The sequence below is a fragment of the Chiroxiphia lanceolata genome, chromosome 4, assembly GCF_009829145.1.
Source record: "Chiroxiphia lanceolata isolate bChiLan1 chromosome 4, bChiLan1.pri, whole genome shotgun sequence".
NCBI classification, from domain to species: domain Eukaryota; kingdom Metazoa; phylum Chordata; class Aves; order Passeriformes; family Pipridae; genus Chiroxiphia; species Chiroxiphia lanceolata.
The window spans coordinates 72,116,844-72,138,976 of NC_045640.1; the positions used below are offsets into that span (position 1 = coordinate 72,116,844).

The window sequence follows — 22,133 nt, forward strand, 5'->3', positions numbered from 1 at the left end:
ACATCACAGACTAACATGCACAACACAAGCAGTAGCATTAATAACCACCAAACAGGAGGCAGGTCAAGGTCCAGCCATTGAAATGAAACCCTCCAAAAACATCCTGAAGTAACCATAGTTCTGAATTAACCTGTCCTGAGTGTGAAAGTGGATCTTTATAACTTTTTAATGAAGTGCTCAGCTGCCCTGAGAGACATCTCTGTGACACCCACAGTAATCTTTGATCGAAGACAGTGTGTGCTCAACTTCCACTTAACTACCTGCCAAATTCACACTTCCATTTGGCTGCCAGCTGGTGTTCCATGGAATTGTACCTGGGTATGTTTATGGATCACAACTTCATCAGCAGAAGGAGCATTCCTACAGCTCCCACATATGTTAGTGGTGGCAGGGAACGTGGAAGATTTTTCCTTGGCTTCCAGGACAAGGTTAACACCTGACCTGGAAAGGACTGAGTGCTGCAAGTCTGTGAAGTACTTGGAGGCTGGTTTTAGATATTTCTGCAGAGGAGGCCTTCATGAAAAAAGGTAAAAATACTTTTTTAGGTGGCTCAGTGGACTGGATTGAGGTGTTTTGATGAAACCCATGAAATTCAGGCAGTTTATTAATCTGACAGGGTTTAGAATGGCCTCTGCTCAGCTTGTTTCGAATTGTAAGATATCCTGTAGCTCAACATCCATAACACAGGAGCTCAACCTTGACATGAAGACAGTGTTGAACTGAGTCCTGCAGTGGACAGGATGCTATGAACTGGTTGCTTCTTCCTTCCCATGGGGTGTTTTCCCATCTCAGAGTGTGACCCACTGCTGACAAGCTGGTTTATGTGTGCTGACACCAAGCACAGCCAGATACCTACAAAATTAAATCTCACACTGAGAAAGGACTCACTAGCAGTTAAACTTGCAATGAACTGTAACTGTGCCAAGCAGCATTAGGAAGAGCCAGTTTGGGGGGTTTACTGCTCTTCAGTCCAAGAGACTCCTTCTCTAAGCAGTGCATGAAGAAGAGATCAGGGTTACACAATGCACCCTGTAATTTCCAGTTTCCTCATCAATAGTCATAAGCTCAGAGCAAAGACATCCAAATGCCTGGGGAGGGAAGGTAAGAAGAACAAAATCAGCAGTAGTAACCTGGAAAATCAAGGAACTGGTGTTGAAGAAGTGCAGTGAACAACTGAATAAAACACCAGGGCTAACTAGGTCTTGCTGATGGGATACAACAAAGAGGAACCCCATTCCACAACAACTTCCCTCATTTCAGAATATTCTTTTATTCCTCATTCCTAGAGCCAAACTTTTCAGTCTCTTTCATGAAAAGAGTTTTTTGACTGATTGAAACATCAGGCTCTTTAATTCCCGAACGCGTGAAGATGTCCCAAGATTTCTCCTTCAATACAGGACTTTGAATATTTTTCCATCTCAATCAGAATGGTTTGGTATAAAAACCGCCCATTTTCTGCTCAGAATCTGATGACAACCAGAAAACAAACACGAGGCTCCCTCCTCCTGGGCTGGTGCCCCAGCTGCACTGAGACAGAAGTTTTGTTAAAAGCAGCATTTCAGCATATTTAATTGGGAGCAAAACTCTTCAGATCAAATCCAATTTAAAGCCTTGCAAACAAAGTGGTAATTTTTTCGTTCATTCTCAACTTTGTTTTCCAGATTTTTGAAAGAAAAAAAGGAGAGATGAAGAATTCACAGATTTTATAGAATTATATTTCTCACTTGATTAGTGACACAAACCAGCATCTGCAGTTCAATTTAACAAAACCATTTATTTAATTTTAATATTCTTTCAAGGCAATGCTATGCCTCTTTTATCTTTTGGCATTTCTAAAATGTTCCAGTAGAAATTGTAGCATTTGTTGTATGAAAACTCTGTGAGGGAAAACTCCTGTTTGTTAAAAAATATGTATCTTTCAAGAAATTTCACGTGGAAACTTCTTTGCACAGACATTTTAGTTTTACTGCCCTCAGCACTGAAGTCCTTAAAAATGCAGCCAGAAGCCAGAGTTGCATCATATTGAACTCATCTAAACTGTGTTTTAGAAGTTATTTCATTATACTAGTGCAAACACTTCTGTGCACCCATTTAAATAATTTTAAATTGGGTTTATATTGACTTAAGATGTCAAGACCTTCTCAGCTTAAGGGAAGTCGATACAGGACAGGTTTAATTCACTTGATAACTCCCTGAACAAGAGTTTAATACAATCAGTTTAGCACCCAAACTTGATTAATCAGTGCAAACTCACAAGTAGCCAAACCATCAGAAATTCAGGAACTGGACTATATTATCATCTGAAATTATACTGGTAGAAAAAGAAAGCTCCAAAATACTCCCACTCTGAATGGAACACTTGCTCAACACAGACATTTCCAGATTACAAACCGAAATCAAATCATTAGGGAAAGCATAATGCAGTTCACTAATACACTGTAATGACACAATAGGCACTAATGTCTGATTCAACACAACTGCTTGAAGTTGGTGGCTGAGCCCTTGGCCCTGGTTGTCTCCGACCCAACAACGCTGCCAAGAGCAGGAGGAACAGATGCTCAACACGCACATGTCTCGCAGCCGCTTCAATTTGTTCATCACCCACTTCCTCTGGGATAAAAGAGAGATTGTCAAAATGATAATGATGGGGTAAACAGTTTGGCCACTTCAAGCATTTTCTGAATGCCAGATAAATTCAGAATAATTTTTAGCAGTAGGCTTGCCAGAACATCAGCTGAAGCCTATTCATTACAGCTATTCATATCCCTATAATAAAGGTTGCATCAGCAATTCCATTATAAATGCTCTATCAGAGGGGTTTGATAATTTGGCTGCAAAAAGTATTTTTGGCTGAAGCTTGGCATGTAAGTCTTAGATATAATTTTTCAAGTTAGTTTTAAAACTGTTCAGCTGTTTTCTGCATAAGGATGGAAGAAACAAAGATGTTTTAGCTGGTTTAAACTGGTCTCTTTTTTTTTTTTGTCCTACATAAAAAAGCACCAAACTGTTTCTTTTGAAGAAGAAACTGTGTTAAGGAAAAGCCAGGAGCCACATACACTCTAATGCATACTTACACTAGATATATGCCAATTACAAATACTCTGGTTAACTGTGGCACTATCTGGATGTCACGGATTAAGTGATAAGAAAGAAATTCCATGGAGGAATGGTGACACAGAAAGTCACTGCAGCTTTTCACTTTCCCAAGGAAGGGTAACACTCACAAAATCACCAGCCTGAGGCCAAGTGATGTGCTTCTAGAAAACAGAGTGTAATGAGATGGTTATTTTAAAAAAGTAGTTATAAAGGATAAACCTGACAATTATTCAAGTTTAGTCACAAAATCAGTAACCTGATTTAGGACATCAACTGATTTAGGACATCAACTCCTTTAATGACACTGATCTTCCACGGTGCCTGAAAAGGCACACAACCTCTCATGGATGTTTATTTTTCACTCTGATCTTCTTAGGTAGAAAGTACCATCTACTTTTTTTACAGATGGGGGATAAATAGATTGCAGCAGGTGTATACCAATTATAACATCCAAAGTTGGAAAGTGAAGAAAAGCCCTCAAAATATCAGATTCCTGACAAAAGAATCTTACCCCATATCGGTTCATTTTACCAGTGTACTTACTCCCTGTTACTCTGGCTGGGAAGAAGGAAATCTCCTAAAAATGTGCTGACCATGGAGGTGGCTCAGGGCTACCAGTCCCTCTGTGGGCAGGTCTGATATCCAGCTGCTCCCTTGTTGACAACCCTGCATTTCCTTGGACGTGTCTGACATCTTTACTGTCAGTTAAGTCATCCTGTGTTTCCTGGGATGGCTGATGGAACTGCATCTCCCAGGCAGGGCCAGATTTCCCTGTCACAGTCAGAATCTCTAGAGCTCTGCAAGGAGTGAGAGAGTCTCTAGTCTCCACAGTGAACATGCAAATACATTATATGTGTTAGGGGAAAATGATACCAGCTTCACACGGGATGCATCCACGTTTGGATCTGCTAAGCTTTCAATGGATACGGCCCTCAACAACAGAGGGGGTTACTGCTGGAAAAGGGGGACAGGAAATATTTTACCAAAGTGAAACTAATCCCTGTGAAATTCACTTCCACAAGAAGTGTATATTAAAAAATTATTAAACAATGAACATCTGTTGGCAGAAGACAGAAATGCTGTAAAGAAATGAACCTTTAGGTTCTCTGCTGCAAAGATCTGTGTTTCTTAATACATTCCATCAATGCCCCAGGGCAGGGCTCCATTGGCACTTTCTGGCCACACACAGAGTGCATCCACCTTTCCTTACTGTCCACAAAAACCTGCTGCCTCCTGACTCAGCACAGGCTGAGAATTACAGCACATGTTCGACCTTTCTTTTCTGAGATGTATTAAATCACTTTCAATTACCAAAAAAACTAAGGTGCTTGACAGATGGCTTCAAAGCACTATCCTTCATGCTTCATTACCAGGATCTTGTAAACAGGAACAGGCTTTTCTTACCTGCCTGTGAAGATGCTGCTGAATGTCTTATTTCTGGAAATGCTGCCTATAAATATGATAGTGCTATTTTGTGACACAGAACTTCCAGAAACTGTTTTCCTCTTAGCAAATTAGCTACAGTGAGACTATTTTGAAGTTAGGACTGGGTACAAAATACTAATACTCTCACATTTCTAAAGTAAATCTGCCTTTCCACAGTGTCTAATGTGTTCCAGATACTTTGCCACACACACACAAAAATGCAAGCACAATCCCATCGGAATCACGCTGGATTTCCTCTAAGCAAATGGCAGAAGAACTTGCATTTCCACACATGGTCTGAAGTTCCCAGAATTCAGTCCTCAATTCCTCTGCAATAACAACAGCTATCAGAAGACAAGACACTTTTTGTCTAAAGTTTGGTGACACGACCAGAACACCTGAGGTCACTTCAGAATGCAAACATCATTTATTTTCCCTCAAACATCATTTAAAGTTAGTATTCTCCCTAAAGTACTGGCACTTCTCAAATCTCATGTATTGATATTTTACTGATAATTTATGAGGGAATTAGACATCTTCGGGATGAAAGCTCGTTGTTCTAGCAGCTGGCAGACGTGGAACAGCTGGGGATTAGGCACTCAAAAAGCTCAGGGAACAGCTTGCAATCTGTGTGTTTGGCTGACTAGGTAAATGTTTAAGCTGGAAGCAGTGAAAGAGTTAACAATGTTTTCTTTGAGAAAAAATATACTTTTAGCTGCTATTAATTCGGTTTGGCAAATAGAAATGGAGAGGAAGATGCCACTGTCTGATCAAAGGATTAATGTGGAGCAGGAGACTGATAAACAGAGTAAAGGCATGGAAAGAAGGGACTTTTTCTGTGCCTAAGAAGTCAGATTGTACCCTAAGCAGAACAAAACACAACTAAAATAAAAGGACCCATCCTGAAAAATTATTACAATTGTGTGGATTTTTTTGAACTTCTGTATTTGAGCTCAGCATGTTCATTTAAAGTTAAAACCCCCCTTCAAAGCTGGAACTCTTGTTCTCCTCTTCTTATGCCCTTCCTCCAGCCACAGCTATCCACAGATGCAAGGTACTTGAACTAATTAGGTAATTCTGTGTAGTTTTCTGGTTTTTGGTTTTTGAAACTAAGCTGTGATGACACAGAGTGTTACAGAAACCAGCAAACACTGCTCTGAACTGTTGGGACAGGAAGGAGAGATCATTTCCATTGCATCGCATAAGGTACAGGCTGGATGCAGAGCCTGCCCTACAGAGAATCCCTGCACAGATTATAATGGCCCACCCCAATTCTGACTATAAAACACTAACTATAAAACCTCCATTCTCCCACCTTATACTCCAGAGAAATTATCATGTTATGTTCAACTAAGTCCCTACAATATCGCTTTGGGAGCTGCAGCTCCAAAATCCACCTGGCAGTAACACAAGAGCAGTGCTAGGAAAAGCACAGCTGAGTTGTGGGAGTCTCCTCAAGCATCTCCTCCTCCAAGCATCCCAGTAACTGTGGAAACTAAAATTATGCACGAAAAAAGACCATATCTCCTCTGCTATAAACACCTACCCTTTGCAGCACTGTGCTGGTACAGAATTTGATTGTCACTGTTTAGGCTGCTGCCTCTGTTACCTTCCTTGTGACCTGCACTATGAATTGTGTTTGCTTTTATTTGAATGGAGGGCAGAAGAATATATAGATGAAAATTAAATTGGGAGCTTGCCAAGAGTTAAGTATTGCTCCTGTTCTCCTCCCCCTTTTTGGGCTATAAACCAGAGCAGTAGGGCCAGGGCTGCCAGACTCCTTGTTACACGAGATCTACAGTGCATGTGAACACCTGTCTGCACAAGTGGAAAGCCAGTTTATTATTCTGTCACCCCCCCATGTGATGTCAATGAAAGCATCACAAAACCATTCTACTGAAATAAGGAGTGGTTTTGTAAAAATAGTATCAGTTGTATCCACGTGTAGAATGCTGATGCTTAAAAAGACAAAATAAGAAAACCACCCAGCTGCTTTTATAGAAAAATTCAATTTTTTTAGGAACGGTTTCCTAAAGGAACAAAAAACAGGATGCTTTTCTGGTGGTTTTAGAAGGATCACTTTCTCCCTCCAACTCTTCTATCTACCAGATAAATCCTCTTGGCTCTTTCAGAGTGCCCTGCCCAGAGACACAGGATAATGGGGATTGCACTCAATCACTCACTGCAGGGACTCCCTCATCCTTCTTCCTTCTGAGGGATTGGAAGGATGGTCAGTGGATCTGCGGCTAATTTAGAAAGATTAACCACTCCTCCAAAGAAGCAGGTGCTAAATCCCACACAAAGCAGCAGCTTACACACTCTCCAGTATGAGCTTTCCTGCCTGTGCTCCTCTTCTGGCCCTTGTGCTGTTTATAGCAAGGCCTGCACTGAAAGAAATAACAGCTTCTCTGCAGAATTCTACTGACTAAAACTAGGCCAGACACAGCAATAAAAATACTGAAGGTTACCCACTGGGTATTTTTCTGATTGGCTTTGCGTTATGCCAATACCGTATGGAGGAAAATGTCTTAAAATCTATACATAATTTAAACCAAAAGCAACTTCAAATTCGAACTGGAATGACGGATTGACTGCCATAGGAATTTTGCTAACATATTTCATCACCAGAAACTAAAAAAAAAAAAAGCTTTAAAACAACAACATATGTAAACAAAGAATGCAAATAAAATCAAACATTAGCATCTAATCTTCAGTTGTGAATTTTTCAGAGGCACTAAACTATCAAACGTAAGCAGGATCAATGTGTGGCACACACTGCTTATGTTCACTTTTAAACACTAAGACACAACTAAAAAATACAATTTGTCCTGAAGAAAGTACAGATTACTGTACACTTTACAGCCTCCCCCAAAAAACAGACTAAATCCTTCCAAGATTCTAGGAACACATAACAGGAATAGTTATGGAAACCTGCATGCATTCCTAGGAAGCCTACCAGTCACTCCACTGCATCCCAAATTTAGTTCCCTGTTACTTGTTTGACAAAATGTTTGACTGTTGCTGCTCTGTTTTTCCCAATAATCACCTGGAGCTCAATACAAGGACTTTAGGCAGAGAATACTTATGCAGCATTTATCTAATTTTAAAGGGATTGATACTAATTACGTATTTCTTCCCTAATTGGTTTCCCTCATAAAGAAATATGACACTGATAAATGCACAGTCTTACTCTTCTCATTTACCATTTAGTCCTCAGAGACTCGATTCAAGGTAGGCTCCCACTGCACTGGGTGCTGAACAACACGGCCTAGAAAACCATCAATCCTATTCATTCCTTAAGTACTAAATTCACTGCATCCCAGCTCTGGAGTTAATTTTTAATATATTTGTCCTACCTCCATGCTGTTAATGCAAATGTGAATTACAGCTCCTTACATGCTTGGAATCTTTAGCATAACGCTGCCTGTCTCTCACAAAGCAAAGGTAAATAGGGGATAAAAATTTCCTTAAAAACTCTACACATTCCCTCCCACCCCCCAGAAAATTCTCCTCCAAGGCTTCTGAGCAGGACCCTGCAGGGCAGAGCACAGCATATGTTAGTGAGGGAAGGGGGGAAGTGACAGATGTTGACTGCATTTTGGAACAACACAACTGGGTCCATGGATAGATACAACTGTATCTGATTAGGTAGACAGCTCCATTCATCTCTTGTTCACCAGCCAGGAGGTCTCTAATTGTTTTGCAGATCACTTAGCAATTAATGATGCTGTTGCCCTTGGACAGATCATGCTACAGATCAATATTTTCTGGCAAAGTCAAAGCACTGAGTAGACATAATGATACTGAAGTTACTCTGCTAATAGAGCCCACAGCAAGGATAGGGGTGGGAAACTTCTTTGATAAGAATTTATTTCTGCCACAAATTATTTTTATTGTTGAGGTGAGACAAACCAACTGGAATTGGAAATAAAATACATGCTGGCAAAGATATCTACCTTTCCTTGAACTAACAATAACTAGATGTACCTTAAGTGTATCATATTTTCTCTTGCAAGTCCTCATTAACCACAAACCTTCACAAATTCCATTTCACAAAATTAAGCCTATTCAAAATTTTTCAGCAAATCAGACACAAATTTGGAAAAAGAAGAGGCTGCTGAGCAGACTAATGAGTGAACAGAAGTAGGAGTCTTGAAACTGGAATGATCCCACTTGGATCAAAGGAAGAATGGCTACAGAGGGAAAGAGAGCCTGGGTTAAATTTCTCCTTCATTTTCCCAACACATGTGTATTATGGATATTGCTGCTGTTTAACAGTTTTGTTTTAAGAGATAATCTCTGTGCCATAACAATCAAAATTCTTCATTAGAAATACTAACTTATCTCTACAGAAAAGTAGGTTTGCACAAACCAGACCGTATTAGTAACCCACATTAAACCCAAGTATTTCACATTGTCAAGGTTGATATTATTTTCCTTGTTCTCTGGTGAAATCTGGTTTAGGGCACTGAGTAAGATTTGCTGTCATCAAAGCCAATGGTAAAGTTTAAGCTGATCACACCAGACTGAGAATTTTTATTAATTATTTCCCCCATAATAAAAATGGCCTCCAATTTCCTGGTTGGAACACATTTGAAAACCAAACTAAAATCAATTTTAATCCAATAAAAAACAAGTGTAAAGTTAATAATTTATGATAAGAAGGGGACTTTTTACAGTCTGTATGACTCAAAATGGTTATTATATCTAAAACGTCACCACAAGTGAGGACTTGCTTGGATTTCTATTACAACTTCAAATTATAGCTTTTGAGTGCCTCAGGATAAGTTTAATTGGGAAAGAACTGTAGTTTGAAAATCAATTATTTTCAGTAATCATGTGTTTCAGTTCTTCACTAATGACCCATAGAGCTATCTGTGGAAAACAAATCTTATCAGCCCGGCATCAGTCCTTGAGCAGCTCAATAAACAACCCAGTGCCTTACACGCTCAGTGCTATCCGTGTAACCACGAATTCTCCAGGGGTGTGATGCTATTAAGAACACTGGGATTCTATTAAGTACACTGGGATTATTCCAGCACATAATGTGGCCATGAAAACCTGCCTGGGGGGACAAACGTGTTGTGCCCTTCTCCTCGAGGCCCCAAAGTTCCATCTGTGACAACATTCAGAGGCCATCACTGCCTGACCAAGGTGCTGCAAGGCAAGAGCAGGGAGCTACAGGAGCAGCTCTTTTCTATCCGTGGCTGTGGATAATAATTTCTTCTTTGCCATTCTGAAACTACCTTTCATGTATCAGTCCTTTATCTTCTATTCTCTCTGTGAGGCAGCTCCAGAAGTCTTTCCCCAGAGGGCTTATTTTGGAGCTCTCTGACTGTTCCGTTTGGTCTCCTCTGGATTCCCTACAGCCTGCACAGATCTTTTCCCTCCAGTGCAGTGTCCTGACTCTGGATGGGATTCTGCCCATGTTGAGCAGAGCGAAGGGATCACTGTGCACCTTTTGTGAGGGGCACTGCCTACCACATAATTCCCACTACACCAACTGCTTCCTTGATAATAGTCTGCCCTTGTTCTCCATGAGTGCTCTAACTGCCAGGTCTTTTTCTGATGAGCAGATTTCTGAAAATTCAGCTCCTTTATCTTCAGGGCAGACTTCATATCTGCTATGGATAAAATCTGAAGTTACTGATTTAGAATTAAAAATCTTCGTTTTATCATTTCCACTGCTTCACTTCTACTTTCATTTGTTTCTATAATTTGAAGATTTTAAAAGCTTTATTTTAAAATTTCCTTTATTTTCATCCTATAGTTGCTGATTTTAGTTCGGACTCAAACTACAAATGATTTTATAATTCTAAGGTATTTCATGCATTGTGGGAACACAATATATGATGTGATTATATACATTCAGTTACTTGTGTATTTGTAGAAAAAGGCAGCTAGCTGTGCTTGTCCATATTCATTCTTTAGAAGCCTGGGACAACTAGAATTACGCACATACATTTTAAATTGGCTTTACACTAAATTGTAGTTCTTTCTTCCACATTAACTATCTCTTAAGCATGTTAAATAACAAGAGAATACAAAAATACAAATTAAGTTCAAAAAAGAGCATAAAGTTAACATAACCTTTCTCAGCAGTTACCCTTTTTTGATGTACACTTCCTACTCTAGCTTTTTTTTTTCTGTAAAAAAATTATTTGGAAACAATTAAATAGGTAGAAAAGCTGTTAATGGAGAGTGCTGTATCATTACGTAAGTTTTTTACTCAAATCTATCCTTAAACATGACCAACACATTCTAAACAATACTGACTTCTACAGATTTTAATGGATTTGGTGCTGATTCATTCCCCTCAGGTCCCCCCCGGTGGGCACTGGCACACCACAACAGAGAAAATACTGAGTCCAAATGCACTCAACTCTGTTTAGCTTGAAGAGAATATAACAGTGATTTTGAAGAGTGCAGGTCACAAACTTATTTGATTCTTTTACTATAATGTCTCTATGAAAAGGTAACTGCTTGAGCCACTGCTTATTCCTGCTGGTCATATATAATCTTTTCCAGGCACTCTGTCAAAGCAGATCCCTGAGGCTGCTGTAGAAGACCAACGTCTTTCCAAAGCACCAATGGAACCAGGAGGTTCCAGCTCATGAGAACTCTGGTTATTAGACATTTGACTAAGTCATTGGAAAGTTGGGAGCTCAGCATGAGGTTCGGGCAAGGGCAAAATAATTTAGGTAGGACTGATGTCCACGTACTGAGAGTGGGAACAGCAGCACTGTCGAATTCCTTGGTGCTAACAGAAAGATTACGAGTGGGAAATCTGGATTGAAGCAGAATGGTAAAACTGACAGCAGCAAAAACCACAGGTCTATTCCAAATGTTGGAATGAATCCAAGCAGAATTTGCAAAGGAAACTTACAATAACTCTCAAACACTTGGCAATATGTCTTAAGTGACTGATCAAAAACATTACAGTCATTACTGCTTCTCATTTTGAGAAGAAACTGAGAGACCTCGCAAGCAACAGAAGTTGAAAACTTTCCCTCATATAAAGTAAGTCTGAGGAATTCAGGAAACTTCTTTTCTAGGCAGGAAGATGATAATGTATCTGTTTTCTATTAATAATCAATGTTTCATTGGTTTACCTGCTGTCTGTACAGGGCATGCTGGGTCAAAAGCTCTTCAGAGACAGTGTTTAGCTTTGTGGCCCATAAGATGAGACAGATTCTTGCATTTTCAGGTCTCCTGTGTACAACATCCAGGTTGCTGGAGAGTAAAAATAATCACCTTCCAATATATACGAGACTAATCCTCAGCTGACAAGGATTTATATTACATAAATAAAACGCATCAAAACTGGGTTGGAAAACTCTCTGGCAGTTTCAAATGAAAGCCAAGAATTAATTGGACACAGAGACAAACAATTTTTCCATTCGGAAGATGAATTCCTGCAAGTCAAGGTTGAGTTACATTTAACATTGCCTGGAGGATTTTCATTTCTGGGAGTGTTTGCCTGGGATTTATAATAAAGACTAGGGAGAATATCCTCGGGTTCTGTTTTCCTGAGATTTTTATACAGTGTCCATCACCGTGGTAGCTGGTTGATGTATGTGAGCCATGAGGCTCTTCTGATTCAGAGGGCTCATTATTCACCATAATGACTCCCAGATTACATGAATGGAGAAGCAAATCTTGTCCCCTCCTTACAGCAAACCATCTTTTCTGGAGTTTGGTCCAGTCAGAGGAAAACAGTTAAATCATGTCTTTGTTGGCAGCTCTGTAGAGAGATCTACCAAAACAACGCTCGTGACGTGTCAGCCCTTTTTAAAGAAGAGAATTCGTGCTTTATTTAGAAAGTTCACCTCAACAGATCTCTAGAGTTTAAAATTTTGCCCTTCCAGATAATTAAGAACAAAGTCCAAGTAAAAATAAAAAGAGAGTTCTGAAGAGATCCCTCTTTACCAAGCTTTCCACCACCAGCAGTGCATGCTGTCCCTCTGCCCTCCACACCTGCTAGAAGACAGGAACTTGTATTTTAAAATCTGCTGCAAAAGTAGTAGCACAGAATGCACGTGAAAAAATAAGAAATGAAGCAGAGACAGGCAAGTAACACCTGAACTAAACTCATGAAATTATGGGAATCATCCATATGAAAAAAACCACCACCGTCATTATTTAATAGGAATGAAAATATGGGAAAATCCAGAGAGTGCTCTAAAATCTGCAGGGTCTAAAGCTATCACTAGGGTAAAATTTCTAGTAAAATCTATAGATACAGAATTACTTGGTGCTGTGTGCTTGATAATTATGCATTATTTCACATACCAGTGAGATTTTTTTCTTATTCTACTGTGGAACAAATACTTATTCTGCTTCTTCACGATGTGTTCCATTTTCAAAGATGTGCATATGTTCTCCCATATCCCTGACTCCTTTTGAAGCCAGAATCACAGATAAAATGTCCAAATCACCCTAATTGCTTCCACTTACTGCCTTAACATACCATTACTGTAATGCCAGATACAAATCCTGCAGTTATAAAACCGGTGTGCTGAAACCATTGCTGTTTTCTCCAAAAGATCCAGTGTTCTGGTTTTGCTCACCCGTCTCTTGTTCAGAGAAGTGCTGCCTTTCAATAAATGAAAATCAGTAATTTTATTCTTATCTCCCTGCATTTACTATCAGTATTGACCACAAATGGAAGCTTAAATTGCCTCTTGAAGGACACAGAAAATCCTCAAATTGACAGGAAATGGGAAAGCATCCAATGCTCTTCAGAATAGAGCAGCATCTTGTGTCCATGCTGGGCAGCAAGCAGGTATTTATAAGTCCATTCTACTGAAAGAAGATTAGGACAACAGCCATGTTTAATACATTATGTGTGAGATGAAGACTCAGGTGTTACTAATTTCCTAAAGTCTATGATTAACTTCAGATACTGGAGCAAGGAAACAAGTTGGTACGAACTGAACAGGGATCTTTTCCCATCAAAACACAGGATGACAGAAAATGCAAAACCACGAATGAAAGAAATTACTAAATGGCTTTATAGAATTCCCCTAAGGAAAAAAACCGAGCTGAAATGCATATAGCTAAACAGAAAACCGAATATAAGTTTAAAATAAATGTATCTGCTCATGGTACATCCATTGGTACAGCAGTTTTGCTGATCTGATCAGGAGCCTGTAAGCAAAATTGCTCACGTATCACAGGTTAACAGAGATTACCAAAAAGAGCTCCAGGTCTGTAACTTTACATCAACTCATAATTCAAACCATCCACCTACTTTATTAAAGTTGACTCATTGGCAAGGCTGCAGCTCCTGCTAATGAGGATAGAAGGCAAAACAGAGAGAAAATTATCTGGAGAGAAATGAGAATCGTGGGCCAGACAGAAGGAGGGGGAAAGGAAAGCAAAATGCTGGTTAAGTGTAAAAGGCAAAAATCTACCATGAAGCGAAATGAAACTCCTGTCTGGGAGAAAAGCAATTTAGCTTTATGAACAGCTGCCTCACAGAGGGTCAGGCATACAAGCAATTAAAATTAAACAAGTTGATTTTAATATGCCTTAGTAACTGTGATTGATCTCACAGAGCTGCTGTTGACTGTACATCAAGAAACAATTTAGGATACAGTTTAAAACAAAGTTTATAATCCTTCTTTAATGGATTTTAGTACCTCAGGCAGTACACTGTTCTAAAAATTATAGAAATGTGCCCTGTCTCTGTGTAATCAATAAAGCTTCCCACTGTAAGATCGGTGCAGTTCCAGGGACTCCTCATGCCTGGCCATGCTGTGTCTGTAGAATTCCAAACAAGTCATCTATCATTATTTCTGTACACAGGATTCATTAGACACCTCATCCTTCAGCTTATTAGCCCTGAAGTCAGCCAAACAATCCAATCCAGAGGTCACCTTTTAACAAATACAGACTTCACCCAAAACACACACCAAAACCTTAAAAGATATATGTTGAAATACAGTAGCAGAGATGGACAAAAGACTGATGGAGACATTCAAGATGTGAACTGTAAAGTGCCTACAAAAGGAAATTGGGAGAACTCATTCTGATTTTCCAGGTGAAGTCTAAAATGGCAGGTTAAGAAACAGGTCACACATCTTATTAGACAGGAGAAGGAAACCCCACCTCTCTGACCATCCAAAAACTTGTACAGCCCTGAAAGTTCATTTGTTATTTTAAAAATCTGCTTTTTGTTGTGTTAAAAAAATCATAACTGATTTTAAATCAGATTCTGCTTTGCAGCTTTTTATAGGGAAAAGAGCAACAAGTAAATGTTTGCCTATTACATGGATAAAGAGCAACTCAAAGCACACTACTGACATCAGATTAAAGGCAAACCTGAAGCATGAATTTTGAAGAAAAACCCCTTCTGACATAGGGCTATTCTAGATAAGGAAAAAATCTTCTTGGATAAAAGCTTGTTTTCCTTTCCCTCCAATCTAAATGTCCCTTCCATAGCTTTTATATCTCAAACTAAACAGCACCTGTGTCCCCTTCCTATTTTGTCTGCTTCCAAAATGGTGTGATTATTCAGTACATAAAAGCAAAGCTGCTGATATGAAGTATCCTTCAAATCCCCCCCATGCACCTTCTGGCACCACAAACACTCAGATGTTCTTGGGTTTAATCTGATTCTTTCCTTGTATTTGTCACAGAGCAAGTTATTCTTCTAACCAAAATACTGAAAGCTCCCAGATATTTTCCTATTTACTGGGCTACTACTTTTGTTTTTCACAGCTGCAGATTTCCCTTCACCAGCCTTATCTCTCTGCTGTTCTTTTATCAGAGTGTTCATCACCCATTATTGTCTGCAGTTACAGGCAAAAAGCTCTGGTTTCCTGCAACAATTTCATAATGATGAAATGGATCCTGCTGGGAAACACATCACAAGGAGATGTTTTCAGGACCTTGTATCTCCAACCTGCAGGAGATCTGGTTCAGTATTCCTCTGTAATTACTGTAATCTATATAAAATCACACATAAAAGCAATGATAAGGTGGAACACAAAATAAAAAAAGATTTAAATATGAAAAAGTGGCTGGCCTAGAGAAGCAACTGTTCTCATGCTGCCCAATTAGGCAGCTCTAACATTAAATGAGATGCTGAGGGGCAGAAGGAAAAGCTAAAGTTCACAATAAAGTATAAGATTCTTTCAGAAAGATCTAGCTCGAGGCAAGGAATTTATCTTCAATTACCTATTTACTCTTTATGCCTTTACTCGGAGTTTTGGCTGCCGTTATTACACAGAGTTTAAAGAATAACTGAGATTTTGACAACTCTTGAATGATAATCCTTTGTGAGAAGAGAGAGTCATTCCTCACCCTCACCCATAATCCCTGTTTTCTATGGGTCAGGTCTCTCTCAGCTTCACGAAAGGATAAGAGGTGTGTTAGAGGCCAAAAGCTCCTATTTCCAAGTCTTTCAGACCTTTAGAGATGATGATTCACACTTTGCTGAAATGGTGTCCCAGATATGGACCTTCTCTTAAAGCCATGTGAGAAATTCTCTCATCTTCACAACATCCAAACCAATTACTCTGAGATAACTATATTTTTTCCAGGAGTCCCTCATACATCTCATTTTGTATTTTTCATTCTCTCTTAAAGTCCACGTACCTCTGCCTCCCTCGTTCTTCTAATTGTATTAATTATACATAAAGAACAGACATTCCAATGTTCTGCTCATGCAAAATCATTCTTATGTTCAAAATGTAAAGGTAATTACAGTTGACAATTTCATTTCCTTTAGCATAATCATGGAAATTGAGTCATGAATTTAGGTTTTAATAGCTCCTTGCTCCCCATTAGAGCTTCCTCCTGATGAAGTACTGCAACAAACATCCTAAAAGGAACCAAGAACCCTTTTTTCCTCCTTTTTTTGGTTATATTCCTGCTCTGGAAGAAGAAGAGGGAATGTTATGTCATTTAGGTGAACTATAACTGTGGTCAACCAGTGATTAAAAACATACAAGTGAAATTAAAAATACCACAAACCTTAAAGCCTAGAACACTATTTTTGGCCTGAACCTGCACATTCCCCATTGTGTGCAGTGAAAAGAATCTCTACTGACAAATTGCAGGGTTGTTTCCTTTAATTAAATATATGTTTGAAGTAATTAGCCCTGGATGTAGGAAATATTAATTGGTACTTTTGTACCAAAACAACCAGTGATAATAGTTTGTATTTCTACTGCACCTTCCAATTGGAACTGGGTAACTAACTCGTTAATTAAAATAATTAGTAATGTTTCATCTAACCTAAAGGGAGATAGATACATTTTTCTTTATTCCTCATTACATATGCAAGATTTCATGGTGGTGTTTTTAACTACATAAAATTTTTATCTGTTTTCTTTTCAGAAAAAAGTAATCCCTGTGTGTAAAAAAGCCCCATTTAAATACTGTCACTGATAAACCACTTAAAACTGAAAAACTCCGGGACTTCTGTCATCTAAGTCCATCTTTAGCTACTTCCCTGGCATGCAGGCATTAGCATTTTTAAGAGCATTAAAAACACAAGCTGGCCACTGGCCACCTGAAAAATCAATTAAAGGGGGTTTCCAGTATGATAAATGCTAATGTTTTGGGAGCAATTCCCTTAACAGATAATATAGAATTCTGTGAGGAATTAAAAGTAAAATGGAATAAAAAACATGTTTCAGTTATTTAATAACTTCTTAATTACGCTCATTTTACTGGGAAAATAACAGGTAACAAATAACATTAAGTTCTTATATGAAAGACATGAAAGACAAATTATATACATTCAATTATAATTTCAGGTTAAAATAGGCTATTTATACACCAAGCCTAAATCGACTGAACAATTTAATCACTTAATTTACAAAGTCATTAAAGGTAATAAGAACAGTGGCTTATACTGTCATGAAATCGCAACTGTCCACACCATTAAACTCCTCATCTATTTCTGGCCTAACAGAAAATTATACAATGATTGAAACAATAAAAAAGATGAGCAAGAGCATGACAATATGTTTGTCCAGTACCAATCTGGCTTTTTTAATGTAGATCACCAATGATCGATTTTCTCCACTTAAAGTACTTAATTCTCAATTTTTTTCAGCTTGTTGCAGTGCTTCCTCCCTGCCCTTTGCTCAGGGGAGGTGCAGAGCCAAGAGACAGCCAGGTCACTTCTCATGGCAGAGGACAGTCCCTGAACCCCAGGCCTTTGGCACCAGGGATCATGAACCACATTTTCCTCGAGTTACTGCAGCTTTCTGGGAGACAAAAAATGATGATGCTGGAAAAGCACTCTGGGTATCTGCTGACAGAGGGAACTCTTGCTCATAAATCTGATTTATTAGTACTGAGTTCTGGCTGAATTCTTTCATGTCAATGGGCAGCAAGTTGTTCTCCCCCATCTGAGCTGACTTTCAAGAGCAGGAAGCAGACAGAGATTCCAGCCCAGCCACCTCTGCCTGTTAATCTCAGAGCAGCAAGGCAGCCTGGACTGTAACTCTCAGGCCCACCTCTAATAACAGAGGCTTTAGCAGATGCTGAAGTCTGAAACATAATGAAGAAAAGCCTCTTCAAACTGGGACCGCTCAAATCATCAGATCAAACCCCTCCTCAATGCCTGGAGGCTCATTCCAGCAGCCAACACCTGAAAGTTAAAGCCTTTGTGAATGAACCTTTTCACACATATGGCTGAGGCACCTGGACTATGGGAGCTTCACTTCTCTGATTATCTGCTGTTTAAGAGTTTAAGAAAATGTTTTTGTGATGGTCTGAAGAGCAGTAGCATTTTTATCAAGGGAAGAATGACAAACTGAGATGAACTGAGGTTTTGTCAGAAAAAGATGATACCCACTTCACACTTCCATAAGTGTAAATTAATGCACTTGGAGTCTGACTACACACAGCTTGAAGTCACGTAAGTATGTGGACACACATGCATGTACACACAGCACAGGATCCTTTTGCAGACAGAAATATTATTTTTCAAGGCTGAGAGGTAAATAAAAGCATCATCAAATCCTTTTCCCACAGAATAGCTGTCACTATCATAATGTTTACAACACCTAGGAAGAATATTAGTGAACTGAGAGAGATGGCACTGCCCCTTTGATACTTTCATTATGGGAAGAAATACAGCCTGCAGGGCTTTGCTGCAAACCCTGCATTCTTTCTCCAACCAAGTACATATCGATTTTTTGGAAGTCTGATTATCAGTAGGTGAAAAAGCCCCACACAGTGGATGATTTACCCTCTCAAGGATGCATAAGTTATCCAGAGAATGATACTGATTATTCTGTATCATCACCTGCAGTTCCTAGATTTGTGATAGGGTTCTCAGAGAATTACAATATTGTTTTAAAGAAACAGATTAAACAAATATTTGTACTGCTAACCTGAATGGCCACCCTTCAAGTATCACACGTTCTATCTCTGCTACCCAGAGCAGCTGACCTTTCAATGTGCTTTCTCAGTCCCTAAAAAGAGACTAGAGTGTATATGTTGCCCACTGTCCAGATATTAACTCAGAAATACATTGTTAATCCCACTAAATTATTTTACATAGTAAGTCCCATGGTTAAAACTAAACTGCAGCAGAGGAGCAGCACACTGGCTGAGTAGGCAAGCAGCAAGAGCCACAAGTCTCTACACCAGCAGGAGCTACTCACTCATTTCTACTGCTGAAGGAAACTTTCACGAACAACAAATAAAAATAATAAAATAAATAAATCATAAATTGGATGGTAAACCAAGACATGTTCGGCAGGGTTTGCCTATATGTAGTGAAAGACTCTTTTTATCACAGTTATAGCAAAACATCCAGTTGTCCTGTAATTCTCCTAAATACCCCTGGAGTGTTTTGATTTGTCTGTGTGTTCTTGGAGGTTTTTTGGTGGTTGATTCGCTTTTTGAATTCAAGCCTGATTAATGTAATAACAATAACTGACTCAAGTAATGGTTTTATACAATCATTAGGAAACAGTCAACGGACCCCAGTTCTCAGTTTCCACTTCCAATATGTAAGAAGCTTCATTTAGAGAATGAAATGAGCTTGAATCAAACTGATAGGAGCTCCATGAATTCTAAACTTTATTGTACAGCATAATGTAGCAGAAATTAAATTACTTTCTGTTGACTGTATCATTAGGTCTCATTATGCAGTTCTATCATATGTAACTGGAAAAATCTTATTTAATCCTTACTAAACACGACAAAGACCTCGAGTGAACCATTTTAAGTTAAGATCTTCTGATCAGAAGCCTTCATGTTAAAGGCACAAAGAGCTTTGATATTAAAGAAGCTGTCTGTACAAGAATACTTACACACTAAATGAGATTATTTCTACCCCAGAACTCAACATCACCAAAAACATTTTATGAAACTAAATTCTCAGATATCTAATAAAATATAGAAGCAGCTGTGTGTTTAAAGTGATTCTAACCCAGTGTTCCAGAACTGAACCAGCCTGCTGTTAACTGACATACTCCCTTTGATACTGGTTCCACAGCTGACAGAGCACTGGGAGCAGTGCTGGGATTTGGGTTTTCCAATTCCAGCCAGCCCAAGTGGCTCAGCAGAGTACAACAGCCACCAGAGCCAGCACAAGGAAAGGAGTAGGCCTGTGGACTGGGAACAAAAGTGCACCTTTCAGTGGTAGTGAACAATGCAATGGGCTCAGCCACAACATATCATTTCATCCAAGGATCAAACATCACAAGTTAGCTTTGTCTGAGCTCACTGGAGTCAAGTGCATTTGCACTTGGCTGAGGATTTATCTTCAGAAATTCATTCTTCTAAAAATATAAAACTCAAGGGTAGATATGCTGTGAACAGGAAGAGGTGCCTCTTATTCCTCAAAGTAGTCACAGCCCTTGGCTCACCAACAGCTTTTGTCAACAGCTACAGGTACTGCTCAATAACCAAACCATTCTGAAAGGCTGGCAAAAAAGCTTCCACCAAGGATGTACTTCCATTCCCCTCCCTCCTCTGATATTCTGCCTTCTTTTCTTTTGCTCCTTTACCCTGTGCCATATGATCCCATCCTGCTCCATATATCCCACCTCCTTCCCCTTGCCCCAGCTTTGGAGCTTGTCAGATTCCTCGCTGAGTTGGTTCAATTTGCTAAGCCTGCAGGAAAAAAGGCCCAGGAAAATTATTTACACACACATTATTTTAGCTTCCTGCCAGGTTAGTGAGCTGTCAGGCTCCCAAAGGGGTGTGCTAAGTGGCAAAGCTCATGTAATGGAAGTGCCCAGAGCAAGTGCACAGTAATTGAGGGGGGACTGCATGTGTGTGTGTGTGTGTGAAGACAGAAAATGCAGTGCTGGGAATGCTCCCTTTGGCAAAAGTGAAGCATAAATGGGCTCAGAGACATACTCAATCCATAGCCTGAGGCAAGCAGACATTTGGTATCTTGTTTGGACTGGTCTACAGCAGTCAGGCATTTATCCTTTGGCCTCCTTTTGTATTTTGACCATAGAAAGGCTTCCCTGCCCAGCAGTTCCAGTGCCACACCACCCCTTTACCACAATCGAAACACGACGACACATATGTCCATCTTGAGTGAGGAAAAGGAAACAATGGATGCTTCTTTGCAATTTCAACACAGGTCTTTCTTCCACTAAAAGGCACCAAACAGCATTCACCAGACCTAAGGCCAGTGTGACGACTCCAATGAACATAAGGAGAGAGATAAAAATAAAAGTACGCATTTTATTGGTTTCAACGTAGCATGTTCCAAAATTACTCCTCCAGGATGCACAGAAGAGCGAGCAGATAATATACTGCTAGAAATGAGAAAGCAGAGAGCACAATGTGTTTCCCATTTCTCGAGCAATTACAAGCAGGCAGGCTCGGGGCAAGGCTTTTTACAGCGTTGAATGGCTACAAAAGCAGTCTGACTTTGCTGCCCCTTGTATTCGGCTCTCCTGCGTGCCTGCCTCAGCTGCGCATTTGTCTCCCTCCACTTCCAGGACCTCCTACAAGGACAAGCTGATTGAATAGCTCCCTGCAGCTCTGACCTACTATCCTGCCTTGGAACAAGCAACTGGATGTGACACGACAAGAGGGTACTGCAGAAGACTTTGTACTTCATAGCCTTAAAGCCACTGGTGCCTGTCCTCACTGCAGTGCAGATCCTCCCCCTTTGATGCACTCAAAGTCATGGGCTCTGACAGCGCTAATGGGGCAAATTCCACCAATATCACCAGAGCTCCCCAACACATCCCAAGGCACAGACAGATCATATTTCAACATCGCCTGAAGAACCTCATCAGTTTTAGACAACTGAAAAGTAAAAATTCCAGATTATTTTGTTTCTCTTAAGTGTTTGTTTGGTTTTTTTATACTTACAGTTATCTGCTACAGCCCTCTTTATTAGCCACAGGTTTCTCTGATTCCCTTTATCTACCATCTATTTGCAAATCAATGAAGGGGAAGCTGGGATGACTAAGTCTTCAACTCCTTGTGTGTTTTTTTTTATGGTGCATAAAATACATGGATAGACTTTCTTATCAATGAAAAGGTATAATTCTCTTTTTTGTTTGCAGTTAGATATGCATAAGTGATATTTAAATACAGTAATCCTCTAGGACAAGATTCCAATTTGCTGAGTGTACATGTTGCAAAAAAGAGCACTTCTAAAAATC

General features: G+C 39.5%; 1 protein-coding gene across 10 annotated transcripts in view; it reads right to left on the reverse strand.

The window, feature by feature from the left end:
• The window catches only part of LOC116785433 (bifunctional heparan sulfate N-deacetylase/N-sulfotransferase 3), a 214,030-nt gene that overhangs the window by 105,147 nt on the left and 86,750 nt on the right, over positions 1–22,133 (reverse strand). For 8 of the 10 annotated variants that reach the window (XR_004356537.1, XR_004356536.1, XR_004356540.1 and 5 more), the window contains 2 exons: positions 11,634–11,754; positions 10,798–10,913 (listed from right to left, as the gene is read on the reverse strand). The exons of 1 other annotated variant lie outside the window; for it this stretch is intronic. The gene's annotated coding sequence lies outside the window, so the exon portion shown is untranslated. Of the gene's footprint in view, positions 1–10,797; positions 10,914–11,633; positions 11,755–18,881; positions 18,963–22,133 lie in introns of all 10 variants that reach the window. One more of the 10 variants, XM_032684907.1, reaches the window with a different exon arrangement.